The following is a 9,949-nucleotide window of genomic DNA, read 5'->3' on the forward strand; positions in this document are numbered from 1 at the left end:
AGCAGCCCTGACAGTCAGCGAGCTCTCTCCATTCACCTGACATGCTGAGGCTGTGCCTTTCTCTGGGACAGGCAGTGTGGGAGAAAAAGTGACCATGCCTATTGAATTGCACTTATGTACTAGCATCATATAAGCCTTCAACCTACTCACTCACTACATTTTCAAAACAGACCGACGCGTCTTAAGAGAGACGTCTTAAGACAAAAGAACCGTCTTAAGAGAGACGAAGTCATTTGTCCGCAGTTACACAGTCTCTTAATGGAAGATCTGGGGTCTGAACCTAGATCTGTCTTACAGCAAAACCAGCACCACGTGCACATCCTTCTCAAAAATTAAAATTCTGTCCCTGTACTTTAGGTACTTATACTTAATTATGGAAATAAGACTAACACAGGGAACATTTAAAGAAACAAGAAGTGCATAATTATGCTTTTTCCTTTAAATTCAAAAGGAATTCATGGGACAGAATCATCAGTACAATCCAATGAACCAGGGGCTCTTGATGGAGCAGGTGGAATGTGATTTTATCTTGGGTGGTGGTAGGATTTAAAGAACAAGAATGGAGGTGTGCCATCAGTCAAGGCTTGGGAGACATTCCTTTCTACCCAATCAATAACATGTTATTGACGGCGTGTGATGGAGAGAGTTTTATGACCACATAAATCACCACATACAATTGGAGTTATACTTCCTCACATTTTAGAAGGTATCACACATAGAAAATCATCTTGATGACAGTTGATAATCTATGTTTCCCTGTTTGTGCCAAGTGCAAAAGTACACTCTCGCCGCGGGGGGGGGGGCCCCGGCAGAGATGCAAGGGTCTCAAGAGCTGAGTTCCACAGGGAATAGGAAAAAAAAGCCCTACAGGTGTTTTTATTGATGGTGGTGTTTTTGTCTTCGCACTTAAAGAAACAAAAAGTGTGAGTGGAAGGATGAGGGCGAGGAGGAGGCAGAGTTGGGAGGTGAAGAGAAAAGGAGAATAAAAACGAAGCAGAGAACAAAACAGGATGGTTAGGACAGAAAGCAGAGCGGAGATGGCCGCCCATGCTGGGGATTCGAAAATAATGTGAAATAAACAAAACTAAGGAACGAGACTGCAGGGATGAGGGCTTGTGTTATATTTTTCTCTTTTATTTGAGGCAAACGGTGGATGACCCTACTTTGAATAGTGAAAGGGATGAGACAGAACATCAAATCAATGCACCCAGAGGTCAGAGACACTCTGTCACAGTGCAGAGACATGCGGAGACAGAATATGCCTACCATTTAGGAATCAGGGGTCTCATCAGAGAAGCATTCTATAGGCTTGAGAGGTCAGAAATGGGTTCAAGCTGATGGGGAACAATTTACTCTCACAAATCCCCAGAAACAAGAGGCAAATTACACCATGCAGGGCCACCTGGGGAAGCTAGGAGGCAGAAGGGGCACAGGAAAATGGGGGCAAGAGCCTTTATTGTGGTTTCCATGGGAAGACACGGGACCTGGTAAACAGGTGTAAAATTGTCTAGTTTGAATCATTTCAGTGGGCTCAGGAACATAATGGCTGTCCCCAGTTGTCAGGTAGCTGGTCCTGAAATGAGCATAAGTGAATATTGCCCTGAAGTGTAAGAGCTTAATAAAAGTAGTAGCTCAGGGTCTGGGCTCTGGATAGTTTGTTTGCATATAAAAGGCACTCTTACAGGCAAGTTATCTGCTCTCTCCAGGAATCAGGCAGCCCCCTCTGGCAGGACATCCCTCCAGGGTGAGTAAGACCCCAACATGTCAGTCCATCCCATACAGAAACTAAACATGGACACATGAACAGACAGCTGCATTATTTGTTTTGGGGAAGCATAAACCATAGACCGCGGACCATCACCATGAAGGTCCGACCTTACCTTACCCCGTGTCCAGAAGTCTGCAACCCTTCCTTCAGACTAACTGCAGGTGAAAGCACAATGCTAAAGTCACAATTGCAACACTGGGACAGCTCAGTTACAAGTTCTTCACAGGGGCTTTCCCATCAGATTGAAGCAGCCAAACGAATATAAACCAACTATTTGCAAACACAGTGTATTTTTCCTGCAGGCTGCATCAGGGTGGCAGGCTCCTTGCAAAGGCCACAAGTGGGGCGCCTGGGAGGCTCAGTAGGTTAAGCATCTGACTTTTGATGTCGGTTCAGGTCATGGTCTTAAGGTCCGTGAGATCAAGCGCCACATCAGGCTCAGCACTGATAGCGTGGAGCCTGCTTGGGATTCTCTCTCTACCTCTCTCTCTCTCTGTCCCTCCTCCACTTGCACCTACACGTGCATGCTGTTTCTCTCTCTCTCTCAAAATAGCTAAATAGATTAAAAAAAAATAAAAATAAAAGGCCACAAGTGACATGACCTCCACCCCTGTCTGGCCAAATACACTATCTGGATTAGACCTTTCTTCTAACATGAAGTCTTCAGTCTTATCATCACATCATTCCCTCTAGGAGACCTCTTGGAAAATCATGACCATTGTGGATCTATTATGCTTATCTCTACCATAACAAGAAATAATTCTATTGAATAAAAAAAAATTTTTAAATAGTATATTCTCTCTCAAATCTCCATTATAGCTCTGTCTAGTGATACACACACACACACACACACACACGTGTGAGCGTGACCAAACATCCAGGGAAAGTAGCTCTATTTAAGGAAACCACTGCCCACACCCCTCCGCTGAAGTTCATCCAACAGCATTGCAGGGATGGCCATCTACTTCCCCACCTCGAGAGATGGCAGCTAACTTGTTCATGGGAAATACTACAGAGGAGCAAAAATCCCAGGCACACAGAAGGTGACATCTCATAAATAAGAGCAGCACTGCACCTGATGACTTGTGTAACTCTAATAAGCACAGAAAAGTCCAACCCTTTAAATTACTGTGTAAATTATAACCATCAGCCTTTGTAATGGACTGGCGTCTTACAGAATATATAAAAATATGACTATGGGACTGATATGCTAATAAGCTTTCGACGCTGTTGGATGGTTCGGTTGTACGGAGACTAATGTTGGCAGCAGATGAATAATTGCTCTGCATGTTCTAAACATAACAGAACAGCACAGACCTTCATCATTTGTCAGCTTTATTTGTTTAAATGAGAAAAATGCTGACAGCAGTTATTGCTGTAATCCCCTTATTTATCAGATAGAAAACACTAGTTACTCTTAGCAGGTCTAATCCTGGTGGGAGACTGAAAGTTACAGAATTTTCAAACTAATTGAAGGTATACGTGTTAGTGTTCCAAGAAGAGAAATACAGAAGACAGCAGGAAGGCAACGGTGAGAGAAAAAGAAGGCAAATCATTTATTCCTGGCTACCATTTATGAAAAGGGCTTTAAGTCTTAGTCTTGACTTGTTCCCTAGCAAAGAAAGAATTCTGGAATAGTATTTCTCATTCAGCACCACACCCACTGCAGCCCAGGGACTAATAGCTGTCCCACACCTTTTATCTACTGCTCATTATCGCACTTCCACAAATCCCAAAGGTAGCATCCTGCCATGGTTATTGTTGCCAGCCTGCTCTCAGATACACCTGGTGATGGGCACCTGGGGAGGAATTTGACATCATTCCCTGATGCTTCCCACCCCTCCTAGCTTCATGTCCCTCAATCTTTTGGAAGTTCTCTATAGCAGGATGCTTAGCTTTACTAAACTGAGTAACTAAGTTTCAAGAAGGGAAGTCAAGGATCCCTCTTCCTCCTTGGCGTATCTTTCATATCCCAAAACCACACAGAAGAAGTAAAAAACCAGCAAACTAGGTTTTGGCGAATTGTTTTCTCAACTGATGCTCTGTACCCTCTCCTTGGGCCAGCTTAGCTCTGCGTTTCACCAACTCTGTGCTTTATTTTCCACATTGTAATGGCTCACAATTGGGGATTAACCAAGAGAATGAGTAAACTGCTCTCCAGAGACAAAGCTCCAAACAACTATTTCCAATACAACTTCATGTGTAGCACAGGGCCCTCCTCCCTCAATTCTTTGGGAAAGAAAAAGGAAAAATGAAACTCCTCTTGAAAAGCAACAGTCTCATATTCAAGAGCCTTCTCCAGTGAACCATTGCCTACTTAGGTTTCTCCCCTCTGATGCCTGCATTCGGCTGTGAGATCGTCCTTCCTTACCCATGGTCCCTGGAGAAAACAGAAAACAACTCACACATCAGGAGGCAGAAAGCCCACCACTTCCACAAGGGAATATTTTTCATGTGCCTCTTACTAGTCCAGGGCTAGAGCCTAGAAAACATGCTTCAGGGCACCTGGGTGGCTCAGTCGCTCAAGAGTCTGACTCTTGATTTTGGCTCAGGTCATGATCTCATGGTCCTGGGATTGAACCCTGCATCAGGCTCTGTGCTGAGCATGAAGCCTGCTTGGGATTCTCTCTTTCCCTCTTTGCCCTTCCCTCACTTGTGCTTTCTGTCTCTCTCTCAAAATAAATAAACATTTAAAAAAAGATGTTTGAAAAATGAGAAGCTTCCCCATATTTTGAATAGCACTATCATTGCCGATTATTGTACCCTTTTATAGCCCTTTACTTTTATTATTAAGGTAACCACATGTAGTATCTGATTTCATCTTAACATCATGTTATTATTGTCTCTATGCATACCTTGTTGCAGGTCCCCTATCATAGGCAATACATCAAAGATGTTATACAGTTTGTAATGTACATTATTTGAACAAAATAAGTGAGTCATCATACTGTGCCTGCCACTACACCAGGTGCTGAGGATACTGTGACAAAGCAGATGATCAAGATTCTTGCCCTCAAGGAGCTTACAGGTTAAAGCGGGGAGACATTTCAACCTACCCCGACAAGGCGGCATGGGAACTGCCATGACAGGAGAAGCGCTATGGTACCACACAAGAGGGGCTGCTCACCCCTCCATGCAGCAAGAGCTTCTGGGGGTGGATGCCATTCTAGCGGGGACATGAAGGCTATCTCCTTACCCAGTCAGCTTGACGTCTAAAGCAAGGCTCTGGGAAGGACACACATATGGGACACATATTTAAAGTTTCAGAAGTCTGACATATTAGGGAAGCATTTTCACGGAAGCGTGCCTCCATTACTTTGGGGACCTTAGATATCTTCAGGCCAACATACTATTGAAAATAGTAAGTTAAATGTAGATAATTAAAAGGTAGAACTGTATTTCATTTTCCTGCAGATGCTTAATTAGGGCTAAATGTCTTTTGCCACTCCATCCTAGCAACAAGATTAAAATGTATTTTGATAAAAAAAAAATAGTCATCCTTTGAATGTGTGCGATGCCTAATGAATAGTCTTTAGTTTCCCCTAGATAATAACCACTACACGTATTCCTCAGAAGCACAAGTTCAGAGTTAAGTACAGAAACCAAGAATACACTCAAGCTCTCCAGTTTCTTCCACACCAGAGATTAGAATTAATCAGCACAGAGGTGTCTGGCAGAGGAAAGCAAATTAACTGGATAGTGTTGTCTGATAGCAGAGAGGGAAATTCTAGAGCCAGGAGTAGACAAAGTAGGGTTATTTAGAGGATAGCACCCTGCAGATGACTCACTGGGACATCACACTCATAGTTTGGTGGGCAACAATTGTGACTTCCAACCCAGCTGCCTCAATAAGTGACTTCTGTTTCCTGAGGTCACTCAAATTACCTCCGGGGAGTAGATCATGCCCTGAGGGCAAGGCATATATCATACAGCTTCTACCCCTCACAGCGCTACCAATGGCTGGGAGAATTACATACAGCGTGAATGTAAACTGAAGGAATGAATCACAAGCCAGTGAGAGGTTATTCTATGCAAGACAGTTACTTGCATGTGAATAATACTGGCCCTTTTGTCTATTTGAAATTATAAAAGTTCACAACTCTCTGTTTGTTTTTGGAAGAGTAATCAACAGCCGCTTGCCCCATGAAATAATAATAATAATAATAATAATAATAATAATAATGAGGCAATTTCAGATTTATCCCTTTCAAGGCTACCCTTAATTGAGCACTTGCTGTATATACACTGGGCCCTGGGACTCTGCACTCCTCACAGCAGTTCTATGTGATAGATATAATCACAGCTATTTTACATCTGGGGAAACTGAGCTTGAAGGAAGCTAGGTAACATATGTACCTCAAAGCTTGTAAAGTGAGGGCGAGATTCCAAACAAACCTGGTATCGTCTAACACTGATACCCATGCTCTTAACCACTACATGGTCTTCAGGGTTTCTTTTAGATTCTTGTAATTTCTACTTCAAATAAATATACTTCTGAGTGTCATATGAACAGAAAAAACTGAAAATGTCCAAAGGCACCGGTAAAGAATTTAGTATGTACAACAAATCTCTGGTCCCTGTCAGGAATTGTTATTAAATTACATAAATGGTGAGCTGCTGTCTCTCTCTGCTAAGGATGGAGTGAGTGTAAGTGGCCACCAATTTTTTTGTAGGTAAGGTTCAACTGGACACGAGAGACAAGGTCTTCTATATTCTGTCACAAGGTTATGGAAAGAATGCATAGCATTTTCGTGAAAACCTTTTAAGAATATGTCAGTCCTCTCTGAAAAGCACAGGGATGAGCAAGATGAAATCCAGGGTGGGATGGGAGAACATTTCTATAAAAGCGAGTTTTAAACCCACAAACTGTCAATGGAACACTTGAGAGATTGATTATTTCTGTGTTATGTGGACTAAAATATATGCTTCCCAAATGTACCTTGGTGATTTGTGAATCATTGAAGGCAACTTCAAATTAATGGTTTTCTGGAAGAAACTATATTCAAATCCCCATCACCAGCACAGCAAAGTTCTTAGATACAAACTTTAAAGATTTAATACATTTTTATTTCTACTCTTCTCCCTTTTCTCAACACAATCCATTAACCTTTTATCCCCAGAGAGGGACCCCAGTTGTTTAAAAAGGAAATCACACACAATGAAAGCCCTGAAATGATATTCTTTAAGAAGAAAAATATTAGTTTACCGGAGTTGAGACTTTTCCCATAACACATTGGAATACACATTATTTCACTCATTAGAGTTCAATATCTCCAAGGTAGAATAAGATAAGAGCCACGGAGCATTGTTAAGAGAACTTCTGTTTTTATTGAACAATAAAGAAGTGGTTTAGCTTATTGATAACTCAAGCTTCCCACAGGCTACATTACCTTCATTGCCAAGGATGGGTTTTGCTGGTTCTTGTTGCTTCTTCTGTGCGTGTGTGTGTGTGTGTGTGTGTGTGTGTGTGTGTGTGTCTGCCTGTTTACTACATTAAATCTCTTAATTTCTCTGTTACTGAGCACTCTGGCCATTTCTCAGGGGCGTGATTCCTAGGTAGGGATTACCTCTCAACTCCAGATGTTAACAGAGGAAAATCACAAGGAAGAAGAGTTCTCATATTTCCAAATGAAATGAGGCAAAACAAAAGAGGACCCCTTGGCTTGTGCAGAGAACTGAAAGTGTACATTACTAAGAAGTATGGCCATGTCTGTGCAAACACAGTAACTCATGTCAAATAAATTGTGCCTTTTGCAGGAAAGAACTCTAGCTCTGGGTTTTCTGAGCTAAATTGTGTGAAAACACACAATTCTTTTTCTTCTTATTTGAACTCTTAGATGACGGGGCCAAATTACCAGAAAGACCAAAGGCAGTTTGCAGCCTTTAACAACTGAAAGGACTTATTGCTTCCAATTTGGAAAATACAAAAGATTCTGTGTCTACTCCAAACACTCCCGGTCTTATGCATTTCCCAGTAGGACTTTGAAGAAAGAAAATGTTAAGTAAAGAGAATATCAAGGTTCTCTGGGAGCGTTCAGATGGAGACTATGTTGGCCAATGATAGATAAGCGGTTACTTCTGACTTCTTAAAAGAACATGAACTATTCTCTACCTCTGCTCAAATGTGGTCCTACTTCCTTGTCCTCTTGGCGTCCTTCCCTCCTCCTGGACCAGCAGGAATTGTCTTACAGACCCAATCAAAAGCCATTAAGTCTGTAAAGGTAGTCAAGCCCTGTGCTGGAGCTCCACACTGAAGAACCCAAGGGAAGTAATGCATCTATTTTTCAATACCTGAGGCCATTTTGCTTCCAACCTTAATTGCACTTATGTATTGGCTCGACATACACCATCTGCACTCATCTTGCTCCGATTTCCACTATTCTTCTATTAATACAGAGCTTAGGAAACATAATTGCAGTGTGCAGTAGACAGCGATTTTCATTACACAGAAGAAAACTGTTTAGGGAGAGACATTTTTTTTTTTTCTATTGATTCAATCAAAATGACTTGGAAGAAAAGGTTGTACTTATTAAATTCTCTCCAAAAAGGTAGCTGTTAAAATTTAAATTCTTTCTCAACAAAAAATTGAGATTCAGGTTTTGTCATTTATGATTTTTTTTTTGTTCTTCCCAGTTCCTTTGAAATTCGTGACTTTTTATTGGTCTTTTTTTTCTTTTTTTCTTTAAGTGGAGAGAAGAGACTTTTACACAGAAACAGAAAATGTAATCAACGCTGCTATTTGCAAGACATGGAGTTGCCTAGCAATGCTAGGGGAATTAAAAGGGGGAAGCAATAACAAAACAGAATGTTGTGAAATTACAAGAGGGTGCAGTGTTAAATTGGCTTGCAATACTTACCAAGAGGTCTTCCAATGAGAATGGATATAGGATTTTCTAGGACTGGTATAAAAAAGTACCTGGCCATTTTCAATGTTCTTTCCATCTTTCATTTGGAGCAGTTTACCCAATGGGATTCTGCTATTGTGAGTTCATTACTGGACAGAATCTAGGCCAGAAACATCGGACAATAAAACACAGCCTCATTGAGCCACTGGTATTTGAGTCCTTTCCAGTTGGACTAATTGAATATAAGATATATAAGCCTTTCACATTCTCCCATTGTTTTACAGGCTTTTGCTCACATGGCAAATGATCTTCCCTTTGTTGCCCTCTCCCAGATTTCAGAATCTTCCTTTCAAGTGTACACACCAAGATAAATGGGGCTGCTCTGCTCATGACTCAGTCTCTCCCAATGCATGGAGTATCTAAGATCCCAATCCTGGGGGCACAAATGCAGACATTTTGCTGACACTGAGGTTGGCTCTGTCTTCCTCTTTTGCCTGAATTATGTTAAATCATTTTAAGAAAGATACTATATATTTGCAATCCTAGAAATTTCTCTGTATCTTCAGTTGCTATAAACTCTTGTCTACCAGAAACATGACATAGGAAAAAGGATTGGCTCTCACAGAGATGGCAGAAATGATGAAGGATAAAGAAATCCCAAAGGAATAACTATGGGATTATAAACTTGGGAAATGGAAATATGAAAAAGCTTCACGATGGAAAATGATGAGCCATGGGCTAAAAGCCATCCTTATGTCAGTAAGGGAATTTGTGAAAATTCTTATTAGGAAGAAAAGCACAGGAATCTGTATGTAAAGATGGCTTATAGTGTGGAGGAAATATATCTGAAGTAGAAACCAGGAGATCTGGGTTCTAGAAACAGCTATGCCATAAACTAGTTGTAGCTCTTGGAACTGAAGATTTGTATTTTGTAAAACAGGGCTGCTAGGTTATTACTAAGGTCCCTTCCAGCTCTCAGATCTAGATTACAGAATTCCAAGCATGCTTTTGGTCAGAAGAACAACATCTCTAAAGCAGACCCATTTTTTTTTTCCTTCCTCATATTGGTTCCAAACTGCAAGAGGAAATTGTGATAAAGTTTTAGGTGTTTCTCTACCTTTTGAAGTTATGTATTTATACTGCAGTCCCAAATGAGTTCAGAATTCTAAAAGGTTTAACATATATATATACATATGTGTGTGTGTATATATGTGTATATATATGTGTGTGTATATATATGTGTATATATACATGTGTGTGTGTATATATATGTGCGTGTGTGTGTATACACACACACACACACACACACACACACACACACACACACACACACACA

At 41.1% G+C, this 9,949-nt stretch overlaps 1 protein-coding gene across 13 annotated transcripts in view; it reads right to left on the bottom strand.

Annotated features, from left to right (window-relative positions):
* Positions 1–9,949, bottom strand: part of UNC5D (unc-5 netrin receptor D) — a 577,007-nt gene that overhangs the window by 238,943 nt on the left and 328,115 nt on the right. The window lies entirely within an intron of this gene.

The sequence above is a fragment of the Herpailurus yagouaroundi genome, unplaced genomic scaffold (genome assembly GCF_014898765.1).
Source record: "Herpailurus yagouaroundi ecotype Mexico unplaced genomic scaffold, PumYag 28, whole genome shotgun sequence".
NCBI classification, from domain to species: Eukaryota; Metazoa; Chordata; class Mammalia; order Carnivora; family Felidae; genus Herpailurus; species Herpailurus yagouaroundi.